Consider the following 27811-nt stretch of genomic DNA (forward strand, 5'->3'; position numbering starts at 1 on the left):
GCCTTTGAAATCCTGCAGACTCTGAGATTTTTCCTAACCTAGATGATTCTAGGAACACATTGTAAGAGCTGTTACATAATGGCATCAGCATTAAAAAGAAATTATATTTTTTCAAAACATTTTTACTGATTTAGTTAGCTTTTTATTCTTTCTTGCAAAATAGAGGTTGATTTTTGCCAGCATGAACACATTTTACATAAAATGTCTGGTATCAAAAGTGAAAAAGAGCAGAAAAATTACACACAAATGAATAGATTTTAATTATGTTTAATGCTTAATAATGATCATTGGCTGTTTTCAGGTAGTAGCAACTGTTCATAGCCATTTTTCCCTGAGAAGAATAGATGATCTGGAATTGATTACTGGAGGCCTTTCTTCACCAAAACAGAATCATGCAGTATCACATATGGGATTATCCAGCATTTACTGAGAAACAAACAAATCATCATTTACAAATGCTCCTGTCCCTGAGGTTGCGCCCTTTAGGTAGGAAGCTTCCTCCTGTGAGGAACTCCATGTGTATCAGTGGCTTTTTCTTTCCACAGCCATGACTAGCATCCTTATGAGTCTGGTTGTAGCTCTTGAGCAATGGATGTATAAGGGCAGTTGTCCTTTCCTGAAAACATTGGCTTCAGTAGAGCAGTGTATTATACTAAGCCAATCTAGAATATAGTTGTTCAAGGAGCTTTTAATTTCTGGGAAGGTTAGACAAGTTTCTGAACCTGATCAACTTGTAAAATTGTGAATGTTAAAAACATTTTAGAATCTTAGAATAATTTAGATTAGAAGGGACTTTTGCTGATCATCTAGTCTAAATCCCTGCTCAAAGCAGGGTGAATGTTACAGGTCTTGTGGTGAAAAATGAAAGAACAACTCCCTGTAACACCAAAAAAGTCCATAGCCAGTGTTGGAGAGGAAATATCTGACCAAGCCAACATTCCCGGTGAGTCCCTGAAAGGTGAATTGGCTTTTGTTGATGCAAAATTGAAGAATACTCATCAAACTTACTGAACACCACGTTATCCACTTTGTGCTTACATATGCTAATAACACTTGATTTTGCCACTTATCCCTGGAAAATCGTTATTCTTCTGTTCACTATCTTATCCCTTATTCTTCCAATTTCTTTTAAACCATTTCCCTATGCTTTTCCCTGTTTGTAATCTTTGAGTAGACCACCTGTGAGAATACTCCCAATTTTGTCCTTTTTTCAGAGGTCCCTATATGTTTTGGAAATATCAAGGAAACCTCCTCCCATGCCTGTATGATTTTTTTCTCTTTGAAGTGAGCCTGCTCAGTGACCTGCACATACTTTTGGGTGGGATGGCAGGGATAGGTTGAGTTATATGTGGAGCAACTGCAGTTTCTGCTGAAGTGAGACTTTTGCTTCCCAAATCTATGTGAAGGATAAATGTAATTTTGAGATAATCTCAAGTAATTAAAAACATGAACTCATAAATTTTTTTCTTCCCAATTGCTCGAGACTCTTTTGAGGCTGATATGACCAACAATTTATTTCATGTAACTTGTATATTTTGCAGAAGAACACATGACCGGAGGGTATGTAACTCCTAATGTTAGATGAGCACCTCCAGAGGGCAATTCAACTGACCAAGGCTGATAGTCTGCAACATGGGATTTCATCTTGTTTTATGACCCATTGGCCTAGCAAATCATTTTGATGGGGGGCTTGACTACATATTGAGCTAGTCATGAATAGCCGTTCCAGAATTATTTCTGAATAATTGCATGTGCCAATATATTTATTCCAACTACATCTCCCCACACACTCTGGTTATTCAGGAATAGCTATTACCTTTAAAATTCACATGCCCTCTTAATCCCAGTTGAAGCATAAACAGATTGTCAGAGAGTCAATAATGTTAACATTAATCTTTTCCTGATGTCAGAGTGCTTGCTAATAGTTGTTTTAGGCAAAACACTGTGACCTGGATTTATCACACCTAATTCCAGCACTAGACTGAGATATCATTGCTAAGGATATTGTATTTTGAGCTCTCTTTGCAGTCAGACACATGTGAATAACGCTTCCCCAGAAAGCCAGTCAGCACCTCTAATGTAGAAGTTGTTTTCTGGAGGTGTCAGTGTCTCTTCCTTGAAAACAGAAAGCTCCAGAGATGGTAGGGTGCTTGTTTAAGCACCTCAGGTAAATGACAGTGTTCTGTGGGAGGAATCAGGACTAGGATCAGTAAGTCCTTCATCTGTAGGAGAGGGTGTTCAGATTGATGTATTTATGTAGCCTATAGGACACAATGAAATTGTCCAGGTCTCCTAATGTAGTTTTATTTTCTACAGCTCTTCTTATCATAATTTTCAAGAAATAATTCAGTATGTGGACTGAGTATTGCTGAAGCAGTTATTTCTGTCTTGCTTTTAGTTTCATTTTAGTGTGGACTCCAAAATCCCATGATTTTTCAGTTCCAGTTAAACCTGTAATTAGTAGCATGTTATCTAGAATGGGGAAAGTGAGTGTGTGTAAGGAGAAGGAGTGTACATGTGAAAGAAAGTTGTTATAGATAAAGAAATGCAGAAGAAAGAACCTAAGGCAAAGGCAGGAAAGAGGAAACCCAGAAAATTGATTCATTGGAATAGAAAAGCAAAAGGCAAAGATAGTGTCCTGAAGTTGATGTCAGTTTATATAAATACAGTGGACCATGATTTGTGGTGGCTAAGGAATGACCTCATTAAACTTCTGTTCCTGGTAGGTGGGATGGAAGTTGAGGCGGCAATTTCTTTTGATTACACACCTAAATCTGATAGCATTTGCAAGCTGGAAACCTGATTCAAACAAAATGCTCTAACTTGGCATGGAGAGTGAGTAGTAGTCATCTGTTCTGGGACTGTATTGCTATTTCTACTCTCTCTCTGGAACACTGTAATGGAACGTATCAGTGAACTGTATCTTCTGAGAAAATCTGTTGTCTTTCTGAACCAAATCTTTCTTTGTCTGTGAGGATATACCTCAAGGTAATATCCTGCAAAGACAAAAATAAATAAGGGTATGGCTTCCATCAGCAGCTCCACTCAATTAAAGAACCCAGTCATACATATAATTTAATAACCTTCTGTGTATTTCCATCTTTGAGACTCGGGGAGAGAGGACTTTTGAAAGAGTAGTGTGCATCTTTATTACAGAAACTGTGAGACTGATCTAAATTAGTTATTGACTGGAAACAATCCAGATGATGATGGCCATTTGTTTCTACGCATGAAAACATCTGAGGTGGGTGTGAGCCAGAAGTATGTTGTTAGGAAAGTGAACTTTCCTAGAATGCAAAGTATATTTACATGAACTATTTGTTAAGTAGTTTCAGACAGGCATATTTGCATCTGATGTATCTGACTGGATAATTCACAGAAAGAACGTCCTTAAATTAGCAGACTAAATTCATCAGTGTAAATTTACCCACTGCAATCGAAACTTGTTACACATATTCCCATTCTGTCTCATGTGGAAAAGCTTCCCTGTTGCATTTAACCTCACCGCTGGCCCTCCTTTATTCAGATAGATCTGGTAATACTAGGCACTTTTGGTGAAACTCTGGCCCAGTAGGGAAACTGCTGTGGATTTCCATGAGGATTTCTTTATTCTACAAAAGAAACCTTCTGATAAAAGCAAAATATAAGGTTTGGATTTATGCTAGATAATCTGTGTAAAAACTGTGACCATACCTAATTAAATCACATTCTCCATTACACTGTTTTCCTGTTATTTAACTTGTACTTAACTAAGAAATTATCACTTCTGGGTGCATCATTCTACATATGGAATTTAAAATTCCTATATCACCTTGAGCTTATATTTTAATCAATAAAAATGTAAATATTTCTTTGTATTTGAACCAGTTCCAGACCTCTGATGCTGATGTCAGTAGGTGGAGCTTGTCTTTTAAATTTTTTCTGTAAATTGTTTTTCAAAATATTGAAGAATAGCTATTGATATAAAAACAATTCTTGCTATGTTATGGTGAATAAACACTTTAAATTCTCATCTTCAGCTTTCCAGTTTCATAATTTTCCTGAGGGCAGCTTATATTTAATACTATATGCACTAATCCATCAAGTGAAAAATTGTCAAAGGCTTTCTGAGAGTCCAGATATCTGTGCTGCTATAGTTCATGTCAATGGTTATTTCCCCTAGAACCTTGAAGTCAATAAGACTAGTTTGATGTAATTCAGTTCATAAATCTGTTATGATCTGGTTTTATACATCTTTATGCAATTAATAGATCTTTTATATCTTTAACTTTTCTTCTACTGATTTTTTTAGCCATTTCAAGTGGAGCTGAGGCTGAATTAAAACCGCTGAAGTTGAAGAAATCACCTAGTGATCTCAGTGAGTTCTGGAGAACATTATTTTTTCCACTATTTAGTTTTAAAAGTATTAGCACAGGAATATTAGCAGAATCCATACAGCAATATACTTCGTAACCTTGGTCTAAGCTAACATGTTATATTAAACACAATTTTTTTTGGTAAGATATTTATGTATTTTTTTTATTCTTAGGCTGATATATTCTTGCGGAGTCTAATAGGGTATATTTTTACATATATTAGAAAAACCTGTATGAGCTACAGCAAGACAAATGAGAAAAAAGGTCACTAACAAGCAATGTCATAATTGTTTAAAACTGGAAAGCAATCAGAATCAGAACCAAGAGAGTATACTGAGACAATAGCTGGTACAAAGACACTTCGTAAGGGCCATAGCAGCTGGGGAAGGGCATTCTATAGTAAATACAGATGCCAAATTATAAATTTAGCCAAGCAGAAGGGTACTGGGTTATTGTTGTGTTTGTATAGATGCTTTTTCTTTCCTAAAAATGTTAGATGCGTGAGTGTTTTTTTAAAGTTTTCCATAATCCAGCCATTCGGCAGCTTCAAGAGTCAAGACATCTGCTTTGGAGTTGTACTCATGTTTTGACGAGCCTTAAAGCATCACGGTTTTTGACATAACTGAAATGAAATCTTTGATGCTTGACAGCTGCTGGCTGCATGGAATGCATTTTTTTTTTTAAGTTCCAGTGTGATGTTTACTACACATAATATGAATACACATTGTTTTAAAGAACAGTTTTAATTTCCTTTACCCAGAGCTTTCTGTAGAAATGCTAAATTTATAGGAGTTAGCATCCTTTCAGTGAAGAATGCTGGCAATTTTAACAGCTCTGAGTGTGTCTGTATGGATGTGTGCAAGAGTATGGAGAGGGCATGAAAAGGCAATGGGAAGTTTTGCACATGGTGGCAGAGAGATGCCATCAGATGTAAGGCTGGAGCTGACATTATCGTCTTGGCATCCCTGACCCAGTGCTCACTGCACATCAGAGAGGAGCTGCAGTTGGGAGGCTGTCAGGCTTAATAAAATAAAAGTGAACGTACCACAGAGGCGGTTGCAAATGCTGTTATAGTACTGCTAATGTAAGCTGTAAAGCCAGATGGTGAACTTCTGACTCATATGAGTGAGCAACACAGGAGTCATCCCATTGTCATTGAATCACTGTGGCCAGGGAGACTTAAAAAAATAAAAAAAAAATCATGCAGCATAGGAGCAGACAACTCCTGCTAGCAGTAATGGCTGCTGTGTAGCTCCCCTCTCATCTGCAGACTGATCGCAGACCTGCTTACAACTGCTAGTGTACGTTGGTGTTTTGGTAGCCCTTAGGGCAATTTCTGTGCAACACTTTATTTAGTGGTTATTAAAGATGGCATTTGCCCAGCTGCTGTTCACCAGTGATAATCACTTTTCACTCAGGCTAAAGGGGGAGACCAATGACCTCTGCCTTTGTGTGGTGGAGGTAGTGACACGAGGCCAGTGTCCAAGACAGGGGAAGAACCAAACAGGAGCTAAACCCTATGGCACGAAGAGCTTCCCAGGGCGTGCTTGCCAGTTCAGCTGAGCTGCAGCTGTCTGTGCAGGGGGGACACCAGTGGGCAGAAAGTTAAGTGAATAGAGAAAAGCAGAGGTGGTACTGTGGAATGGAGGGGTGTTTGCAGAGCTTATAGCTACCGTATTTGCTGGGAAGGCACACTTAGATTTTGAAATAACTCTATTCACCTTTGGTATTATTTTTGTTTTTTTCTTTTGTTTATAGTAATTAGGACTTCATGTACATTCTTTGTAAATAAGCAGGGCAAGGCAATAACAAGAAATACCTGATTTATATGATCAGTTCCTCCTCCTAATAGAAGCAAGGGAGCAAGGCCCCAGTTACTGGCAAACTGGCAGCCGAAGGGGAAACAAACTTTCCTTAATTTAATCAAGCCTCGGTACCTATGGCAGATTTTCAAATGTGCCTAGCTCTCATCACTGCTTTTGGGGCCACTGCTGTGAGGTGTTGAAAATTCTGGCCCCGAGCCAGCAGCAGGATGGATTGTGTGAGTGATTTTAAATGTGGAAATAGCCCTGTGACTTCAGTGGGATTATTTATGTGCTTAAATTAAACATGTGCTTAAGTGCTTCACTGGTGCAGAGCCAGAATGCCTGGTACCTTATAGGACTGAGTCCTTGGAAATCTAATTAATACATTTCAGTGCCAAAATGGGGACAAAGTTCTTTTGAAAACCTGTGCACTAGGTTAGGTGTCTATATGTTGAATACTGAGTTTTTCTGAAAATCTAGCCTTTAAATATCAACCCCGGTAATTTGCACTGATAAGCATTTTAGCAGAAACATTCGGTCTGTATTTTTATTCCAATTCTAAATAACTTTTGCACATCCTAAGATGGGTGATTTAATATAAACTAAATAACACATGGGCTACTGTAGATTTTTTTTTTTTGTAGTTTTAGATGCACAAATTAGGGCCATTCCAAACAGTGTAAGGTTTAGCATTTAATTAAATTAAAACCCCACACATTTATGAAAATGAAGTTGCTTTTGATTTTTCCAGAATGTCTCAAAATCAATTTGCAGTAGTAGTCATTGCAATACAGATTACCTCAGCCTTGTTTTCATGCATAGGGCCTTGAATCTGGTACTAAACCGATACTAGCCTTTGCTCTACTTGCGTTTAGGAGACACTGTACTGCTAACTGTGCTATTTTATGGATGTGGCTAAGACTGTATTTATCTATGCAAGGTTTGCTGGTGGTGTTATGCTTACAAATTTCCGTAATTAAGACATACTTTACAGCTGCAAAAAATAACCATTTTGCTAGAGTTAATTTTGACTGTTGAATTCATGAAAAAGGGATTTTTTGGTGGTACAGCTTTGGTTGCACTAGGTTTTTTTTACTGGTCTACCATAATTTTTTCATACTTTTAACAAAGCTATGTCAGTGAAACTTTAGATGTAGGAGAGGTCTGAAATCACGATTATAACTGTAGGTTTTTTGAGGCTTCTGTTTTCTTGCTCACTTCTAAAATAACCAGAATGTTGAGGACAATCTTGGAAGCTGAATATGGGGCTATGTTTAACTTTATTATCCTTACATAGTTATTCAAAATGCAAGCACCATGGAATAACTTTTATGGCAGGTTTATATTAAAAATGGGGAAATCTTAGTATTATGTAGCAAAATCACAATTGCCAGCAAGCAGTTTAAACAGCTCTGGTTCCTTCTATATAAAAATTTATTTTCCAGTAATATGGAAGATGTTTGTGAACATTATTCATCTGTAACCTAGAGTTCCTGGTTTGTGACAATTCAGACTTGTAGAGGAAGTCTCAATGGCTTAGGAATTGCTTTAATGCATCAGAAGCAGTTTAGGCTTGCAATTTTGCCACTAAGTAGTACCATCTTCAATATTCTCTAGAAAGTTTTCCTCCCATAGTGATGAGTCAAATATCCAAAAAGGGAGACGTGATGTTTGAATAAATCTGGAACACTGCACATAGTGTAGCCGAAGATGTTACTACTTGTCAGTCTGAAAAAATTAGAACAAATTCAAAGTTAGCATCCTGGTGGTGGGGGGGTCACTGTAGTAATATTTAACTTCAAAAAGGGAAAACACATAAAAATGAGATAGCTTATTGAAAAGAAATTTAAAAGAGCAGCCAACAGGGTAAAATGATTAAAGACCATACATTAGAGGCTCAGAGTAAAAGTGTACCACCTATCAAAAGCAAATTTAAAAAAAATAATCTTTCCCTAAAACTAGCTTGGCCAGCTGCACAGCAACAAGATATTGCTCGCTGGTGCAATTAAAAATCAGCAGGACAAGATGAATTCTATTCCAGGATTCATAGTTCAATTGCAGGAGTTCTAGAAGAACTCAAATAAGGATTTATTTAAATTATTAACTACAGTGTGGAGTTTATGTTCAAATCAGCCTCTTTATTAAAGAAATGAATAGGGTTAAAATGTATTGCCACTTTTTGAAAAAGCTGCAGATGGCATATAAGGAGCTTCAGACAGTTAGTCTGGCTTTTGTATTGGGTGAAATGTAAGAAATATAATGAAGGATGATAATTCGTAAACACCAGTGATAAAATTGGTTAGAGTCGCATGGATGAGGGCAGACTATGAAGAACTGCAAAAAGACCTTATGAGACTGACTGACTAGATAATAAAATAGTAAATGAAATGCAGCATAAATAAATGGTAAGTGTTGCACCTGGGGAAAAACAATCCTAGCTTCATGTATGAAATAGTAGACTTTGAGTGACCATTACCTTTCAGCAGTGAGAGTTTGGTGTTATGGTAAAAGTCCCATGAAAACATCAGTTTAGTGCTCAGTACAGTTTAGAGAGCAAATATAATATTAGGAATTATTAGGAAAGGAATAGAGAACAAATCAGAAAGCATGGTTATGGCAATATTTGTATTCAGCATTTACCCATGCCTTGAATAGTGCCTGCAGTTCTACTCCTCTTGTTTCATCAGTGATATATTAGAAATTAAAAACATTCAGAGAAGGGCAGTGAGGATAATCAAAGATATGGAACAACTTCTATACTGAGTAAGACATGATGCTTTAGGCTGAGAAGAAATAACTTGGGTGTCTACAAAATCATGGCTGGTATGAAAAGGGTAGATAAAGATCAATTGTTCATTGTTTCTTCCAATACAAGAATAAGGGACCATCAAATGAAACTGGTGGGTTCTTGATTCAGAACAGTTGAAATGAGGTGTTTATTTATGGAAATGGTGAAACTTGTGTGGACTTGTTGAATTTCTTGTCAAAGGGTGTTGTGGATACAAGGTGTTTTCATGAGTTCACAAGGGAATGGGACAATGTGAAAGAGAGATCCTCTGGAGGTTACTAGATAGACAAAACACATCAAGCTCAGGAACACCCTTAAGCTGAAAACAGCTGGAAGCTTGGAGAATATTTAGATGGAAGTATCATATATGGTTACCCTCTTAGTCTTAATGTGGTTATGGTCACTGCTGGGAACAGGATATTGGACTGGGTGGATCTGTAATTTGAACTGCTGTGAGCATTCTCATGTTCTTCTGTATGTGCTTACATGTGTAATAAATACGATGTACTGGGATTTTCTAAAAGCTTTTGAAAAGCTTCCTACTGTTTTAAGATGGAAAGCCTTCTCATGAACTAATAGCTACTCAGAGGTAAAAAACAAGGGATAAGAATAAATTACCAGTTTTCGTAGAGGGATTGTCAGTGTGTCCTCCCATAGAATCTACAGGAGGACCTGCATTGTTCCACATATTTATAAATGATCTAGGAAAAGTCTGTGAGGGACTGCTAAACACAAAGGAGTGGATATAGCTTTTGGGTCAAGAGACACCTGAGCTGCAAGTTGCCAAAAGCTGAAGGGTAGAAGAAACATCACCCCATGCTTGTTTGTTTTTATAGTCTTTCCTTAAGTATCTGTTACTGGCTGGCCACCTTCAGACACTAGGTAGACTTTCAGTCTGACCTTGTTCAGCCAGTCTTATACTCTTATGAGTCAAGTATGCTCTTGCCCATTTTGTTGACTTGTCAGACTGCAGAAATGAAGAAGAAAAAAAAAAAGTCCATTAGTTGCTGCAATTGTTTCAGTCTGGAGTCAGATTATGTAGGAGGTTTAGTACTTTTGTGAATTAGTTTACAGGTTGTTTTTTTCTGGCAGTGATTGCTGAACCCTATCAATTCACTGTTCTGTTATTTCCTCTGTCACTCACAGCTCACAGACTTTGCTATTATTCAGTTTGGTGTCTCTAAATTATACTTCTTTGGAAGGTATTTTCATAGAGTAGTTTTGGGCGTGATTTTCTCTTTTCTTACTTTGATTTCACACATCTCGTATTTCCAAGAATTGATCCTGATTTCTTCCTGAGGAGAGACAAATGGGGATACCTTGAACACATTCATACTTAATTTCTGTCAATATGAATGCCTGAAGAATTCTTTGAAAATATCTCATTCACACATCTTTAAATATTTCCTATCTTGTTATGTTAAAATGGCAATTGAAGGCTTGCCTGATGTTCAGTTCAGCAAACTGTATGTATTTCAAACAGTACAAATATATGCACTACTGATTTTCTATTTAAAAACTCGCCATGAAAATTAAATTTAAAGGCTCTGAGGCCGTGGAGTGGTGCTGAATAAACATCTAACAGTAATAATATGTTCAATACATGAGTGCCACTGTTAACTTAATTCCACTTCAGGATATCAAGAATCACAGACACCTCCTTCCCACTTAATTGCTGTGTTTAATTTGTTTGTTCATGTAACACAATACTTTGGATTATAATAGAGACCAAAAGGTCTCAAACAGTTCATTCCCCAAAACAAACCAAGAAATGCAGAAGAGGCCCAAACATGTTGAATATCCATCATGAAGAGCAGCTAGCTTTTTTACTTTAATAACAATTTGCTGATTTTTAAATTGACTATTATGTGAGGCTTTTTAAATCTTTCTGTAGCGTGAATTCTTTAGTTTGCATGAGGAAAATATCTAATACTGGCAGACTGCTTACTTTGGACAACTTAAAATGACCTGCTTTAAGCATCTTAAATGATATGTTGGCTGAATAATCATGAGATTAATTACTATTCTGAATCATATGCTACTGTGTCTTCCATTTGGTAGCCAGCAGCCAGAGCAGACATGATGTTCATTGGTGACTGGTCTTGTGGTGCACGCATGTGAATCCTTTGAATATTATGAAAGTAAACACTCAAGGCAGGAACTCATCATCTTGAGGCAGTAATTTTAGCAGGTAAGCTATGATAAGCTTGTCTTCTCTGAATACTATTGCAAAACGTCAGGGTACTGAACTGTTGAAATTGAACTTGTCAATATTAAAGACCTCTAGCCTAAAGTTAATGGGGCTAGGCTTTTGCCTTTCTGGTTCCACCTATCCAGGTCAAAACTTCCCATGTATATGAACAGTCTTTTCTTTTTTTTCCCCCTAAACAGAAAAAAGGCTAACTTCATAAAAATAAAATAATAGAACTTAAAATTTCATTGCCTCTGAGGTATCCTTTGCATCTGCAATATCAGTTAGCTAATCCTTAGTCAAAAGATACTTCCTAAAAGGAAACTTTAAATTTAGGCAAAACATAGTTGCCCAGATGGCCAGCATCTTGAAACTGCAAGTTCTGCAGCTTATTTTTCTCCGCTAACTGTATTTCTTTTCTATTCTTTGGTTTGGACTTTCAAGGTTTCTGGTATAACTGGAGAAGACAGTAGATATGATGTATAAGATACTCTTCATCAGCTTCAGAGAGAGGTGTGTGGTTTTAAATCTGAATTCTACTCCACTGCTGCTCTTAAGTGGCAAATGCTCTGTTCCTTAATGGCACAATAATCCTCTTGGTAAGCAGTGATTTCTTGAGAGAATAGTTTTTGTGATGTGTGTCTGTATGTGTGTATTTAACCAACAAGACAGAGCATTTACAATTTAATGAGGGTATATGGATTGTGCTTACAAGTGCTGAGAGTTTTTGCTTTCTATTCTTTGGGAATAATTCACTAAAATTTCCCTTTCCCCCAAGTTTGATACATTGAACACATTCATACCTATTTTTGGTCAATATGAATGCCCGAAGAATTCTTTGAAAATGTCTCATTCACTTTGGCTCTAATGCTTTCTCTGGAATTCATCAAATGCACAGATCATCTGCATTGCCCAGTCACTTGTAAAAATTGAGCTCACTCTCATCTCTTCAATTCAGCAACCTAGAATGATGCAGCATAACTTTGGGAAACAGCAGCATTAAATTAGAGATGCAAGCTACAGACTCTAATATTAAAAATGCGTTCTCCTACTGTGGCCTAATTTGCCTTTTTCTTTTTATGCTGATAATATATCTGAACCCACACTGTGAGCAGTGTGTAATAAGTTTCTAGGCTTTTGGCATCTGTTATGGACAAACTGTGGATTCTTTGTGGCTTCAAAAAGCAAATGAAATGAGAAGATTGATGGAATTCTTGTCTAGATGTGTGACATGAAAATGTGCCTAAACAAATGTAATTTTGCAGCAGGAGCACTCAAATTGTGTTGAAGCTAAAAAACATATCTTGCTTATCACATGAATTAATTAACTGCAGAACATTTCTTTCTTCCGTTGTTACACGAGGTAAAGGGCTGGGAATTTGAATCCTGTAATTCAGCATATGAAACTATTGTCAGAACCTCCAGCTCAGGAAGCCTTTAAACCACAGAAGGCTGGAAGTGTAGCCGGGGAAGGATCACTGTATGCTTGCCTTGCTCTGATGCTTTTCCGTAGGCATCTGCTACTGGCCACTGTCAGGGGCAGGATATCCAACTAGATAGACCTTTGGTCTGACCCAGTATGGCCACTCTTATGTAAGAATACATGTGATCACTGGTGGTTTTGATCTTCAGCCCCTTCCAGGGCTGGATCATGACTAAGGATGAATGAAACTATGACTGGAGTTAATTTTAAAACACTGTTATTCAGGTTTGGATTAATTTCAAGGAATGTTGTACTGTCCAAAAATATGAAAATCTGCTGTATATAAAGTCCTTCTCAGAAGTAAATTATATATGTTCAAATATTCAAAATGGATTTGGAGTTGTAGAGAGGAATTGTGACCTTGTGATTGAGCAACATGAGATACATTGATGGGTGCAATGCTCAACTCTACACCCTTCCAGTGTAGCCTGATATTTCTGTGCCTTAGTTTTACATCGGTAGTCTCTAAATGAACATGTCTTTCTCATTCTCTTTGTCTGTTCATTTAGACAGTATGTTCTTTGTAGCAATATCCCTTAACATGGCTAACATACCTAATACAAGGATTACTAAGTTTGGGGCCTTTAGATACTGCTACACTGCACACAAGAACAGTGTTTTAAGCTGAGATGCTAGGAGCCAGTTTTTCAGAGAGGTTTATGTAATCCACTTGAGATGCACCTTCCCTTTCCAGATCACAGACATATATATTAGGCTGTATTTACATGATGTGTACTTGTAAAAGTGGAAGTTAGATTCAGATCTGCTCTAGCAATGGAAGAAATAATTATTATTTTTTTTTAAATAATATACCCTCTTTCATCAATCACTACCAATAGGAAAGTAGGCTTGGCCCTGGATTATTGTCTTTGTGACTATGTTAGACGAGAGACCTGAATTTGACACTGTTTGTCAGGTCACAGTCAGGGAAAGCTCTGCCACGGGAGAAGGCAAGTGAATTCAGATTTGATTCCAAGAGAACAGAGTCAAGTGCTACCTTAACTGCAGCTACCCACATTGTAGTAAGCAAAAAGTGGAAAAAAGGCGGTGAATACCATTGTGGTTTTTGAGCCAACAGGTAAGCTGTTTTCACTTTCTGGTTCTAAGCTGGGTAGTGTTTGAACAGAAGGAAGATGTGTTCAACAGCTAATGTCAAACAAAGGAACTTTAAACTGTGAGCACACATTTTTATTGGTATTGACCTTTTGGTCGTTTAAAACAATGTTACAACAGTATAATTTCATCTTATGTGGATGACCCAATTGTCCTTTGATTATTGCCTGGAAATACCAGCTATAATTAAAAATATAAAGAATAGCATGTCACAGTTTATTTGCTGTGGGAAGAGCTTCTTATCCCATGCAGTTTGGTACTTCTGGGCTGAGCTAATTGGGTGCAGTTGTCCTTCAAATGCCCTTTGGATAGCATGATCTGAAGTGGAAAATGAACAGGGAGCTAAATCTATTCTACAGTGCATAGACCAAAAAAGGAGAGAATGCTGCAAAGGAAGCAGGAAGCCTGAAAAAATCTTGATTTAATTTCCTTAAATGTTTGTTCTAAAGATACAGCAAGTACCAATATGAAAAAGCTATTAAAATAATCCTGTTTCTCCTCTTTTTCTGGAATTTTGCTGATTACAACTCCTTCCATAGCAGTTTTTTCCTTTGAGTGCTATTGTTCTGTACAGTTGTATGAGCATGTATTTAAAACTAATGCAAAGGGGAAAAGAAAATCCTGCAATCTCAGGAGCACGTATCTGGAGGACAACAGTTTCTGTTGAAATAAAGTTGCTAATGGAATTAGAATCACAGTGACACACTGTGAAAGATTTCTTTTTATTACACCCTTAAGATTTATCAAGGAAATGGTCCAGACTCCTACAATTTTTTTTGTGAATAGTGAGGATTATATATTTTAGTGTGCAAGACTAAAGCAAGTGAGCTTTTAGTGTAGATTTCAGCTATGATGACCTTGTGGAGAAATTCACTGTCCTTTGGGCATATTTTAAAAAATGTTTTATTAATCAAATGCTTGGGGAGCAAGAAATAAACTGAACTAATTCAGATACTTTTAACAAACTTTAAGAGGATAGATTTTGTCTACAACAATGAGCGAATTGAGTTTGCTGAATTGTCTGAACTGCTCCCTTTTGTTGTTCATTTCAGATGCTTATACTTTAAGCTAGTATGATTTAGAAAAGTTATTAAACTTTTTTTTTTTTTTAAGTGAATTTAGTTTTCGGGCAAAATATGAGGCTGAAAACCGAGTCAGCTACTACTGTCATTAATGGCCATCCAGGTGTTACTGCTGTAATGATTTGCCTGGACTCTAGGTAGAAGGGACCTTCTCTAAGGAATACCTTGTTTGGGTAAACTGACTGACCAAAGTATAGAAAAATAAGCTATTTTATTGGGACAGCATAGCTTCCTATATGAGGATTCTGTTATAGAATAAAATTAGTTAGTTTATGAGCAAAATTGTTATTTTACAATATAGACTTTTGTTGTTCCTGGATATTGTGTCTGCACAGGAAGCTATTCAGGAATAGCAATAACAAAACAGGCTGGTCTTATTTTTCATGTGGACAAGATGTTAAGGTCAAAGGGGGTAGTTCATCCCCACTCTGCCTTTATAGTGAGATTTCCTATACGAGTGCCAAGACTGACAGGGTGTCTGTGACAGAGGCAAAAGTCCATTAGGATTTGGAAGAGAATGATTTTCAAACTTCCTCACTGCCTGCAGTTGGGACTGTATTGTTGTTGTTGGGGTGGGGGGGGCTGTTTCTTTTTTTTGTAATAAGAGAGAAGGAAAGTAAGGAAGCCAAGAGTTTAAAAGTTCAGTCATGAGCATTGGTCGTTACTTTGTGTTTCTGAGTTTTTCTAAAAATGAAGCCCATATCTACCTTAAGCATTTTCACTATGATTTAAGGCCATTAAAATTAGATTTCTGTATTAGGTATTGTATAGCTGATTGAGAAATGACGTTGTTGTGTTGTTCAATGCATCTTGGTGTGTTGAAGCCTTCTCTTCTTTTTCTAACTTTCAACAAAAGCTGAAGTTTTGCATGAGATATGAATTCTGAGAAATTTTATTTTTGAAATTTTGAATCATTGTAATCTGAGAATCAAGTGATTTGCTTTGTTAGTATTGAAACATGGTACCTATCAAGTTTTTAATGCAAAGGTATAAAATAAATGATTTGAAGTGAGGAAGTAGAAATAAAATGTTTTTACTACATGCAAATTAAACAAATACAACAGAAATTGTTCACTAGAAACTAGAGCATCTAAAATTTCTTTAAAATGGTTGAAAACTTTAGATTTTGTTAATATTGCTTTTTCCAGAGAAAAGTACTTGATCAAATTTTCTTTGATCTAAAGCATTCTTAAATCAGTATGGTAGATATCTCAAACATGAAGTGAACAGATTAAGTTATCTGCTGTTAGATGCCCCATTTTGAAAACTGGCCAGCCTTTAATATCATTGAGGTTTAAAGACAAAGCAGTAAATAGTCATCATTGGACATTATCTCATGATCCAGCTACCCTGAAAATCAAGCAAAAGAAGTCACTTCTTAAGATTAAAGTACATCAACTGCAGACTATACCAATTCTGAGTGTAACAGGTCTGATTTAAAATTTGAAGTCCAAATTGCTTATACAGGTATGCAGATGTGCAGCTGAATTTTTGTATAGAATATATACAATAGAAATCTAGGGCATTTCTTTGCAGTGTGGTTGTGGGATGGAGGGAGTGAGTTCTAGTCCCTTCAGTCCTGAGGATCCTGAGGAAAGAAGATCTCAGTCTAGCAGATACATGATTTGAATCTTACTGTTGCAATACATAACCACTTCTGTTTTCCTGAGACCTGATATGTGAAACAGCCATCTGACCAATATTTGTGGTTAGCAGGGAAAAAAAAGGTGGAATTTACACATGATATTTTAAAAATAGTGAGAAGAATTGGTACGAGTAATAGTAAACTGTGATGAGGCTGTGGATGGAGAGACTGAGGCTGTGGAAGAAAGAGGAAGAAAGGAAGCTTTCAGAGATTAGATAAGCAGCCATAATTTTCAGGACATACTTGATCCAAACCTCAGAAAACATTATGGTTCATCTATCATTGGATTTTGACCTGTGCTGGAAATTCTTTTAGAAGCAGAAATACTATAATGAATTGGCTAAAACCATACACATTTTCTTTGAAACCTTTTGTCTTTATGCCAATGTAAGCAAGAAAAATGCTTTTACCATAAGCGTTTAGCTTTCCTATAACCCGTGATCTTTGCTTCATTCTTAACACACTTAAGTAGTGGGTTATGTTTTTTTATTGCATTGCTTTATTTTTTACATTTTTATGCAGTTTTTTGTGGGGTTTTCTTGTAATGTGTGTGAGAATATCCCACTGGTCAAATCATTTTCTGCACATCTTTAAGTCTCTCACTTTCAACACTCATAGCATGTAGATGGGCAGCACTGGACATTAAAATGCATGAGGTTGAATTAGACTCTTCAGCCCCCAAATGGGCCCATAGGCAGAAGCATTCCTGAAAGTACTATCATTGAAAATGCTACTAATAAATAATATGTATTTTAGGCTGAAAGCATTTCACATCTAAAGGCACTAGATGTTTGAATTGTAATCATAAATGAACAAGTATCAAAAACAGTAGTGGAATGAAGCCAATAATTTATCAGTTTTTCAAAACACCATTTACAAGAGGCATTTTTGATTTTTCTTTGGTTACACATCCATAGATATTATGCAGGCTGCATACTGAATCATGGCAGAAGGATCTTTGGTGTATGAGGTGGTGGGTTTTGTTTCTTCAAGCTTTTCCTTTGCTGCTGTTTAATCTGGAATTGGTCCTTCTTCCCATTCATTTTAATTGTCTGCTATGAATTTAGAGGTTTTATGTTGGTATACTTGGCATAATTCCATTTTATCCTTCCTTAGCATGCTGGAAATGGGCTCCAGATCAGACATTGTGGAGGACATGCGTTTAGAATCATTCTTTTGAAAATGGGCCTGTCCCCAGAAGCACACATCTGTGTCTTGATATTATTTCACAACTCAGAAGGGTTGTCATAGATGCAATCTTTCAATGTCTAATAACAATGGGTGAACTGGTACAGTGAGAATCTCTCTCTCTAGCTTCACTTTGATAGATGTTTTCCAGCTATATGTGAAGTCCAAAGGTTGAAAACTTTGATTCTGAAGTTTACAGAATCTTTGCCTGATTGCCTTTAACCAGTGTCAAAAGCATTTGGATATTGCAGAAGAAAGAGGGTCCCCCTCTCTCATGAGTTTTTATTTGTGACCTTTGTGGTCAGTTGAAGTGTGTGGCTTCTCTGTTTCTTGGTGACTAGCATCATTTTTCTTCACAAATCAAATACAATGTATCTGAAGACACCTTCTGCCAGACATGCTGGCTTGTGCTTTTCTTGCATTGGATTGATGTTGAAGTACTTTATTTTAGAAGACAATTCTTTAGTCACAGTTTCTCAGTTTTGGTTGTTCCCACTAGCACAGAGAAAACAATGTGTTGTGACACGGAGCTGTATGGCTGTTTTAGCATGATATATTGCAGCCTGTGCATTTTGTTACTGTGGAACAGTTCTATGACATTACCTTTTCCATTTTTGGTTTTAACATCCTAACAGCAATTATATTTTCTCTAGCGTGGTTTAATGTTTTAAATAGAAGGTTTAGGGGCAGGTAAGTTTTCTTGCTTTTCCATATACCTAAGTTGACTCCATAGACTCCTAAGTTGCTCAAGCCTTTTAATCTTACTCTCCCTAATTTTACCCCAAGGCAAATGGGGTTCAACTACACTAAATATACTTCACAGAAATTCTGTGATGCTGAATGATTAGTTTACAGAAGTTTTTGTATTAGCGATACTGTATAATGCAAAGAATTTTCATGAAGAAGACTGATCTTCAGACTCCATGCCATATTCTAGAAACAGAAAATACTCTAAAAGAGGGGAGGAGGATTCAGGTGTGTATGGAATGTATGATCTATCATGTGCCAGCCTCTCAAATTTTAATAAATAATCAACATCTTTGAGAAACAAGTCAATAAACTGTTTTCCTACCATTTCAGGTATGCTTCAGAAGCATGACCTAATTCTACTAATGTACATCCTCCTAAGGCAAGAATCCCACTGCACTTTTCTGCCTGCGAAGTGGGCCTCAAAGGGACAGAAAATGCATCCATGAAGTCTCTTTATTCCTGCTGTGTGACCACATAAAAGTGAAGCAGAATTTGGCTTGTAGTGAGAATTTTCCTTGTAATACTAGAGAACACATCTAAAGAAAACCAAAATTTTCTGCTCAAGTAAATTTTGTTTTGCTGATGAAATCTGCGGTGCTTAAAGTGGAAACCCTCTTTGGTAACTGAACAAAGCCACCAGTATGTTATCTGACTGACAGTCTGGTGTTTGATTAATCAAACTGTTAATTTGATTTTAAATGACTGATGCTCTTTTAGTATTTCTGAACTTAAGTGCCGGTTTATAATTACGGTACTGAATCAAAGGCTATTCCCAACCATTACACAGATTAGTTTGGAAAGATGTGTTTTGATTTTAGTAGTCATAAAAAAACTGGCATTGGTGTTTACTTTAAAGCACAAGTATGTTCAAAGAAACACATAGTTAAAGTGATAAAGCAGTGCCCTCACACTTTTTATCTGAAACAGGAATGCAAGGGTGCAATTTTTAATAAGTTATATAAACAGCACACTTTATCTTCTAAAGAGATAACTAGTTTGGGGGCATTCATAGCAGTTGGGTTGGTAGGCACTTAGCTTTGTGTAATGAACATATATCATGCAAAACTTTTGTGAAACTGCTTGAGGTAGAGGATTAATCCTGCATGGAGCTGTTTGTGTCTTGTAATTTGCTGAGGATTTGCAAATTCCCAGTGAACTTGGAAACTAAGTAATGGCATTCTGTAACATATACGAACTGCATGTGCTGTGGCGTATTTTCAAGTGCTTATATATATAAACCCTTAAAAAAAATACAAATCAGATCTATCAGTTTCCACAGGCACGTATATGCTTTCAAAGCATATATCTATAACTGCAGGAGAGCATCTGTATTTGGAAAAAACACTAATTTCTGCAAAAAACACTCTTGTGAAATAGTATAAATTATGGATAGTCACTAATGTGGTAAATTCAATGTAGTAAGTCTACAAAATATTTTAAAAGTATCAGTCTTTGTATGGAAAGGAAAAAGGTCTGGAGGCATTGTTTTTGCCTATTTTTAAAACCCACATGTGTCAGATAAATTATTTTCCCTAGTTTTTCTCATGAGCTGCTTGAATATCTCTGGGGTATATATTGCTACACTGCAGCTATATCGCAGATAATCTGATTCCTTAACAGTGACATTATTTTTTCCAAGCGTGTTTTTGGGCATTGTAGGTAAGTAGGTGTTTAACAAAATATTCAAAATTTAAAGAAAGTTTTCCATGCCTCTATTTTTGGTTTCCCAGCTGTATACAGTTTTAAGAGGCTTGATTTTTGGAGGAAGGATACTCAGCATTTTCTGGAAATGAATTCCCACAAAGGTGATTCGGGCATCATAAAAGCCAAAATCATTAGTCATTCTTGAAAATCTTGGCTGAAGAACATTAGACAACATAGTCTCTGTTTCTGTAGAGTTTTCTGTTTCTTTTTTCTCACATCATAATTTCATAAATGTATCAGTCACTGCAGTTCTTCCAGAGTACACAGACCTGAATTTTGACTTTAAAACCAAGCTAAACCAGCCTTTTGACATTTCCCTTTTGTTTTTCATATATCATATAGAGCAGGATTAAAAAGGATGAAAATATCTTTGTTTCTTCCTTTGCAAGTAATCTTTTGGGGAAGAAATATTCTTTCAAGGAAAGAACCATGAGGAAAATCTGAAAATTCTAAATCAGCATTCCTAAATGATCTTCACTTTATTGACATATCACTGCTAGCCCATGTAGTTTTTACCTGTTTTATGAAAGAATACTGGACTTGGCCAAGTTCATGAAGCTCCGAATGGGGTTCTGGAAGGTTGCCATTGTGTTGGTATTCTTCATTTGTGGGAAAGTGTATTCTGAGTAGTTATACAAATATTTGCATCTGATATTTTTTGTGTTTCATTGCTCTGTGTCAAAATCACAATCAGATTATTGAAGGTGTGGAGTATGCATTTATCTGAGTTGTGTGTCATGGATGTCCTCAGGACTCGTGTGCCTGTAATGAATACACAGGTGTGGACTGATTCCTGGCTTATGGATGTAGAGGTGGGCTCTATTTTGCTTTTCCACCTGTGTTCAAAACACTGCAGGTTTGAAGTGCCGTGTCACTGTGGTCTGTTCATTTTCTTCCACCGTAGCCTGTTGAAGCTCCTTGCTGTGGATGGCAATGACTTAAAAAAGGGGTGAATTTGAAATTCAGAGAAGCTAGCTGGCTTCTTGTCTGGCTTCTTCCCTTGAAATCCCCACGGGAGCTTGCCAAGAAAACTGAACACAGTCTAAGGCTGTGGAAATGGTTATGGCTCTGTGAAGCCACAGCACCAGGAAGGCGATATTTTTTGTTGGTTGCCAGAAGCCTGCAGGGTCAAGTGGAAGACAGGAGCTTCTGTCTTATGTGTTCCCTGGGTTCATGAGTAGAAATGTTTTCTGAGGATGAAGAAGGAGAAGGAAAATTCTTCTTTTATTGGAAGAACCCTGTAGTCTGGGGCCAGAATTAATTTCAATTAATTGTAATACCCAGCTAAGATTAGGAGCCCTGTTCTATAGTCCATAAGAAGAGGCAGTTTTAGAGAGTGACTCAAGGCACGTAAGATATGAATTGTCCTTTGGAGCTGCCTGTCTCTCACCATTGAGTTGTATGGGGAGCCTTTGTTGATGGGGCTCCTAATTAGGCATCCCAGAGAAATTCCTGAAGTTAATGAGATGAATTTGGATCTCAGAGAAACAAACTTTCTCGATTTACTCTCTGTACATAGTAAAAAAATGATCTAGGAGAATACAGTAGCATTTAAGCTTAACAGAAAGTTGTATTTTTAATTTGGGGAGTTGGTCACTAAAACTTATTTTGGTAAGTGCCTTACCTTTTCGGGGTAAGTAGATCAGTCAAAAGACAGAGCTTATTTTTTCCAGTTGATTTTCATTTGTAACGCCTTTATTAATTTTGAGCACATTTTTACAGTCTGAAGTTAGAATTTTCCATTTATATATCATAGTTGATGAATAAATCATAGTGACTTATTTGATTTAGATGATTCTGTTAAAGAGAAATAGAAGTAATACTGCTATTTACCTTCATTGGCTACTGTAGAGAGCTGAAAACCTGTGGATAAACATTCTTATAACAAGAAGAGCTGATATTTTCTAATTTTCAGCAGCCCAAAATTTGACATTAGGTTTTGGATATACTTCACTCACTCTCTATCTTGTTCTATCTAAAATTAAAATTTAGATTGCAAAGAACTCAATTACTCTTTTTTCTTTTCATTTGCATGTTTTACATGGATCCCTTGATAGGCCTGCACAAGGGCAAGCACAAGATTATTTTCAAACGAGATTATAAAATGTTACAACGTGGCGCAGAGGTCCTGTATAGAAGATTTAATATTCTTAAAAAATGTAACTACCATTATTTTAAAAATTAATCTGGATAACTTGCAGGAAATTCTTGGAGCCTGGAATTCGCATTTGCTTGCAGACAGAACTGTCCACTCTTTTCTCCAGCAGCAACCTCCCAAAGAAATTCCTTCACGAAGAAGACATTTCTGTGGGGAAAAGGAGGAATGTGAACTGGTATATCCAGATAGGTTACTGCTACTAAATTATTAACTGTATATCTAAGCCTCTGGGCTGGCAGTTCCAGCTCTTGTTCTCCTTCAGAGCAGCTTTGGCTTTAAGTATAATAATTGTTAACCATGGCAAGAAAACTGAAAGTGAAGGAAGCTGGAGTTTATATTTAACAAAAACTGTTGCTGCAAACCTCTCTTGTTCTGCTCTCTTGATTTCATTATAAATAAATGTCTGTGAGTTGGTTGCATTATTATGGCTTAATCTTTTTTTTTTCCTGAGAAACTGATTTTATATATTTGTAATTAGGAAATTGATCCTGTATTGTCTATGGATTGAAGTCAGTAGTTATTCACTTCAAGTATTCACGGTTTTAGTATACTGAGGCAGAGTATTTATGAGAAAAAAAGAATGTCTGTATGGATTTACTGCTGTTTACAGGGAGGACTTACTGGTGCTGGATTGCACTGTCTGAATTTCTTTGGATGTCTATACACAACGTTTAATTGTGAAGTTTAGGGAGTTTCAGCTGCTGGATGGGTTCCTAAGCACAGTTTTACCTGTACACCAGTTTTGGCCAGGAGCTTATATTGGTTTTAGTACTATGCATTATTGGCTTAGATTTGCCACATCCTGAGCTTGCCAAAATGGTGATGTTCAGCTCTGGAGTGGTCAGTGCAAAGAAGCTTGGCTGAGCTGAAAGAAATATCCACGTGGCAAGAAGAGGCAAGAAGCAAGTTCCTGACCCACGCTGAGCAGCTTATGGGAGGTCATGGCACAGTATACGTGGTACGGGCAGCGAGCCTGGGTAGCTGGCATGATCAGGGTCTTTGCAGGGATTATTTTTAATGTTTGTTTTTACATCTTTGGTCAATCTGCTAAAGGTCTTCACTTAGAGAAAACTGATACAGAGGCAACACTGGCCAATCGGTCTCTGAAAGTTTCTATGAAAAACTTCCTTTCCTAATCACACCTAGTCATCTGCCCTATGCTTTATGGCTCCTTCGGAGCGGGATAGTCTTTTTGGCCGGCAGTACTTGTTCCCATCTGCTTAGCCTTCACTTTGCTCCCTGTGCAGACTAGATGATTTTTGCTAATGTTTCTCTGACAGTAACATGTTAACTCTGCTTGAGAAATCGTCTCTCCGTTATGTAGTGGCTGTGGACAGAGCGCTTGCTGCCAGGTAGGGTCCCCACCTCTTTATGCTGCTCTTAATTTCCACAGGACAGAGCCATTTTGAGCCAGCTGGTTTCAGCACCCACCATAAAAAGCATGTATTAGATTTAGCACAAAAACATCACACTCATTTGTGTGCCAAAATGTGAATCTATTACTATGTAATATTTATAATCTGATTGTGAGTTGTTCAGGATCACACTGTAACAAAAAATTACCTGAAAGGTCAGTTGTCAGGTCTTCAGGTCTAGGCTGAATACTGTCTGTGCAAAGGGTTCAGGGCTCTCATGTATTCAGTTTATCTCGCACTTCATTCTGCTCACCTACTGTCTTCCAGCAGGTCCTGATTTTTTGAACAATTACCTGAATTGCACGAAGGCTATTTTACAACCATATTTTAATCTGTGGCTCATTCGCAAGTTATTTTGTCTGGTTACTTGCTGTTAATTACTCGAGAACAAACACTATTATTTCTTCTCCCTCACAAAATACCTGAATCCTCTGTCAAGTGGAGGAGGTAAATCAAAGACAGTTCAAAATGTCTGGGCAGGAATACTCAGCATGTGTGGATGTATTTTTCTGAAAAGCATTCACAGAACTTGCAGTCATGTCAACTTGCTTGCAAACAAAAGTGCAAGAATGATTATAAAAGAATTGCAGTCCAGCTAGTATGCATACATTTTTGTCAGGGAACAGCGGTGGCATTGCTGTGGTAGTCTGACTTACATGCCAGTGGGAGGACATGGTGTTGAATGTGCTGATATCTTGCAAAGTCGATTTTATCACTCTGTGACTTCATTGCACTGTGATTTCTTCATATCTCTGAGATCCGTTTGGCTCACTGTAGTAAGTGTTGAGAGAAATCTGAGCAGACTATGTTGCTAATTGTAGTTAGAAAGAAGAAATTAAGCATTTATTAAGTGGAGAGTAGCTGGTCGCTCTACAGTTCAGACCAAGAGTCTTTAATGTTATAGGAGTATTTTCATTGTCTACCATAGAGGCTGCATTTGGATCCTCAGTGAAGGTATGATACTCTTACCACTGCTATCTACAGCCTAATATTTTAAAGCTTTTTTAAAATCTGTCAAGGCAGGAGGGAGAATACTCCACTGAACACAGTTATCCTGAATATATTTTATTAGTAGATTTATAGATTCATGTAAAGGACTATTTTAATTGTCTGTCCTGACCTTATTGAGATGACAAAATTTCACTCAGTAGATTTTTAAGAAAGCCTATTTCTTCTTCTTGGGCAGTGATTTACTGTACAGGACGCATCATAAAATGATATATACATGTATACAAGCAGCTTAAACTTACTTTAGGATGAAAATTTTGTCTTGGTCAAATTGAAGATGTGAATTCCCAGAGGGATTACAGTTACTAAAGGGTACTCCTTACTACAAAAGATTGCTGTAAATAAAAACATATTATTGCAGAAAATTGCTAATATTTCTATTACATACTCTAGAAACAGAATTAGCATGTCTTAATCTATTTTATTTAAAACCCCTCCTTTTTGCTTTGACCCTCATGTTGTGCTTACAGCTCTGATTTGATGAGGAATTAAACATTCATGTTTGCTTCCTGAGTCTTTTCTTAAGCTTGTACAGGACAAAACGAAAGAAAAACAAAGATTGTCTGGAAAACCCAAGGTGATTTAGTTTTATAAATCCTTTCAGGAGATCCTGTGTTTACTAAGTGAACTACATGGGGTTAATTTACTAAAGTGTTCTGAGGGAATTAGCCAAATGAGAAAAGAAACATTACCTAGAGTTGCTGTTCTTTGCCAAGAACAAAAGTAAAACAAATCAGGGGCAGGATGAGTGGATCCGGTTAAATAATAATGGCCCTCCAGCAGGAAGTCTGTCTATCAACTGAAAGGTGAGACAGCAGCAGAATGACAATGCCCCGTGGATCAGCTCTGAGGGTGAAAACAAAAACAACCCCCCCTCCCAAACCCACCCAAACCCCAGACCCTCCAACCCCCCCCCCCCCACCTCTAAGAGAAAATATAAGATGACTGAATTCAAATTCGCATCTTTTAGCTCGAGTATCTGGAAACAAATTTCTTCTCTAAGTTATTCACATGCAGATTTGTTGTTGGTGGTGAAATGCCTCAGGGTGACAGAGCAGAATTTGGCCCTTTCTGATTGCTCAGTGAGGCTAACTGCTACTTTCTCAGTGAAATACCTGCCTTAGAGCTGTACAGCTGCGATGTGCAAGAGTAGCTTTGTCATTTCCTTTTTTCCAGTACAGGAGGTGAGTCCTGCAAAAGCTGGAGACTTTTGCATGAAAATGAAGTATGCAAAGGTAAGTGTCATGCCCTGGTGTGGCCTGAGAACCTGCGGCATTTGCTAGCAGTGACAGCAGTGGTAGAAGTAAGGCTTGACAGAATATATAACAAAATATTAAAATATCCACAAAGTCTTTTCAGTCTTTGATGCTCTATTATTATATTTCAGCTTCTAAATAAGTGGAATGCTCTTAAAGCATGTCCAAATTCCACAGAAATCTGGAAGAGTTGTAAATGCTTATTGTTTCTGAGAGGTCTAGTTATTTAATGTACTTACATATGGATTTAACAGCTGACAGAAGTCTGAAAACTGTGGTCTTCATTTTTTAGGACTTTCAGCATATCATTTTTCAAAATCACTGTACTCTTTTTTTTGTATATGAAGTCCTTTCACACTGCTATTAGGCAATCCCAAATTGCCATTTTTGTGCTTAAAACTTCTTCAGGAAACAAATGTATTCGTTGTTTTGAAGTGATCAGTTCAGTTCTCACTTCCATTTGGTAATTGCTGTGAAGGATTTACTTGCTGTAACATAGTTTATTTTGTCTGGAAACGCCTTTGGTTCTGGACATGGCTGCTAGGCAACAGGCCAGATATGTACTGTCAAACAAATAAAGCAAAAGCCTCATCTGCCGTTTGGAAGCCCAACTTCATTGTTATTGAACAGCTCAACTGCATCATCATATTTGAGAATCAACTTGTTATGTTATGGTTCTAAACTTCGTTTTCTAGCACACAATAATTTAACCATAGGAATCCATTCAATCCTCATATTATCTAGCAAGATTATAACTATATGGGAGTATTTTAATGTTTCAAGTATTATTTATTTTAAATGATTTTTTCCCATCAAAGGGACAAAAGGAAAACTTACCTCATGAGACAGTCTAATTTTCAAAAGTAGTTGCCTTCTCAGTTGCACTGGAACTATGCAGGATTTTTTAATGAGTTCCTGCTAATATTAGAGACGAGACCTTCCCTTTTGTTACCTCTCTTGTTCTGCCCAAAACAGTAATCAGAATATATTTCTTGGAACCAATCTGGAAAAAAAGAAAAAGAAAAAAACAACAAAGAAAGAAAACCCAAATCCCAGAAGGAGCAGTCAGACAGAAATGCTACTGTCAAAGGGAAATTACCATAGAGGCAAGTAGATAATCAATAGTAATCAAGCTGGTGGCTCTAAAATGCAGCAGTTTCCCTCAAGACCTGTATTGTGTTCACCTACAGTGGGTCAGAGGCCAAGGCAGACTGATTGCTGCTGAGGTAAGCTTTTCAGAAAAGTTCAAGGTAACATGACATATTTCCCGTGTATTAATAGCTGGGACCTGTCATCTTCTCCAAGACTGTGGTTGCTAACTGCAGTCTGTATCGTAATGAATATGAGCAAGAAGGTTGCTCCTCCCCATTTCAGTGCATCTGTGTTACTACTCTGGTTAGTTCAGGATCCATGGATGACATCTGTCAGTTATCTATCCACATACAAGTCATATGGAGGCTAAATATGGGGGAGGCCATGAATCATTCTGAAAAGAACTGAGAAGTTCACTGCAGAATGATTTCAATAATGTTTCCAAAACCTGTTGCCAAAAGTAGGCACCTAATACCCATATTTCCCATGCACTGTATATGTCACTGTATGATAAAGATATACGAATATTACACATAAGCTGAAATGAGTGAATTTGGTCTTTTAACCAGGTATGCTGAGTGCTCCTGGCATTGTGGAGGAAATATTTAAGGAATTTGTGGCACCAAAATACAGAGATATTCCAGAACTGTTTTTTGGAGTTGCAGGTTTCAGCATTTGAGGGAGGAATAATAAGCGGGGCCTGAAGAGTAAAATTCGCCAAACTGACTTCACAGATTTTGAAGTAGTCAGTAGCCATATATAGTCCTGCAGTGTATGG

General features: G+C 37.1%; 1 long non-coding RNA gene across 2 annotated transcripts in view; it reads left to right on the top strand.

The window, feature by feature from the left end:
• Positions 1-11082, top strand: part of LOC106489978 (uncharacterized) — a 41438-nt gene extending 30356 nt beyond the window's left edge. The window contains exons 1-3 of one of the 2 annotated variants that reach the window (XR_001293508.1): positions 3130-3244; positions 4292-4357; positions 11010-11082. This is a non-coding gene — a long non-coding RNA (uncharacterized lncRNA). Of the gene's footprint in view, positions 1-3129; positions 3245-4291; positions 4358-11009 lie in introns of those variants that run through there. The other variant, XR_010883612.1, reaches the window with a different exon arrangement.
• The last annotated feature ends 16729 nt before the right edge of the window (positions 11083-27811 follow it).

Source organism: Apteryx mantelli, chromosome 2 (genome assembly GCF_036417845.1).
Source record: "Apteryx mantelli isolate bAptMan1 chromosome 2, bAptMan1.hap1, whole genome shotgun sequence".
Taxonomy (NCBI): Eukaryota; Metazoa; Chordata; class Aves; order Apterygiformes; family Apterygidae; genus Apteryx; species Apteryx mantelli.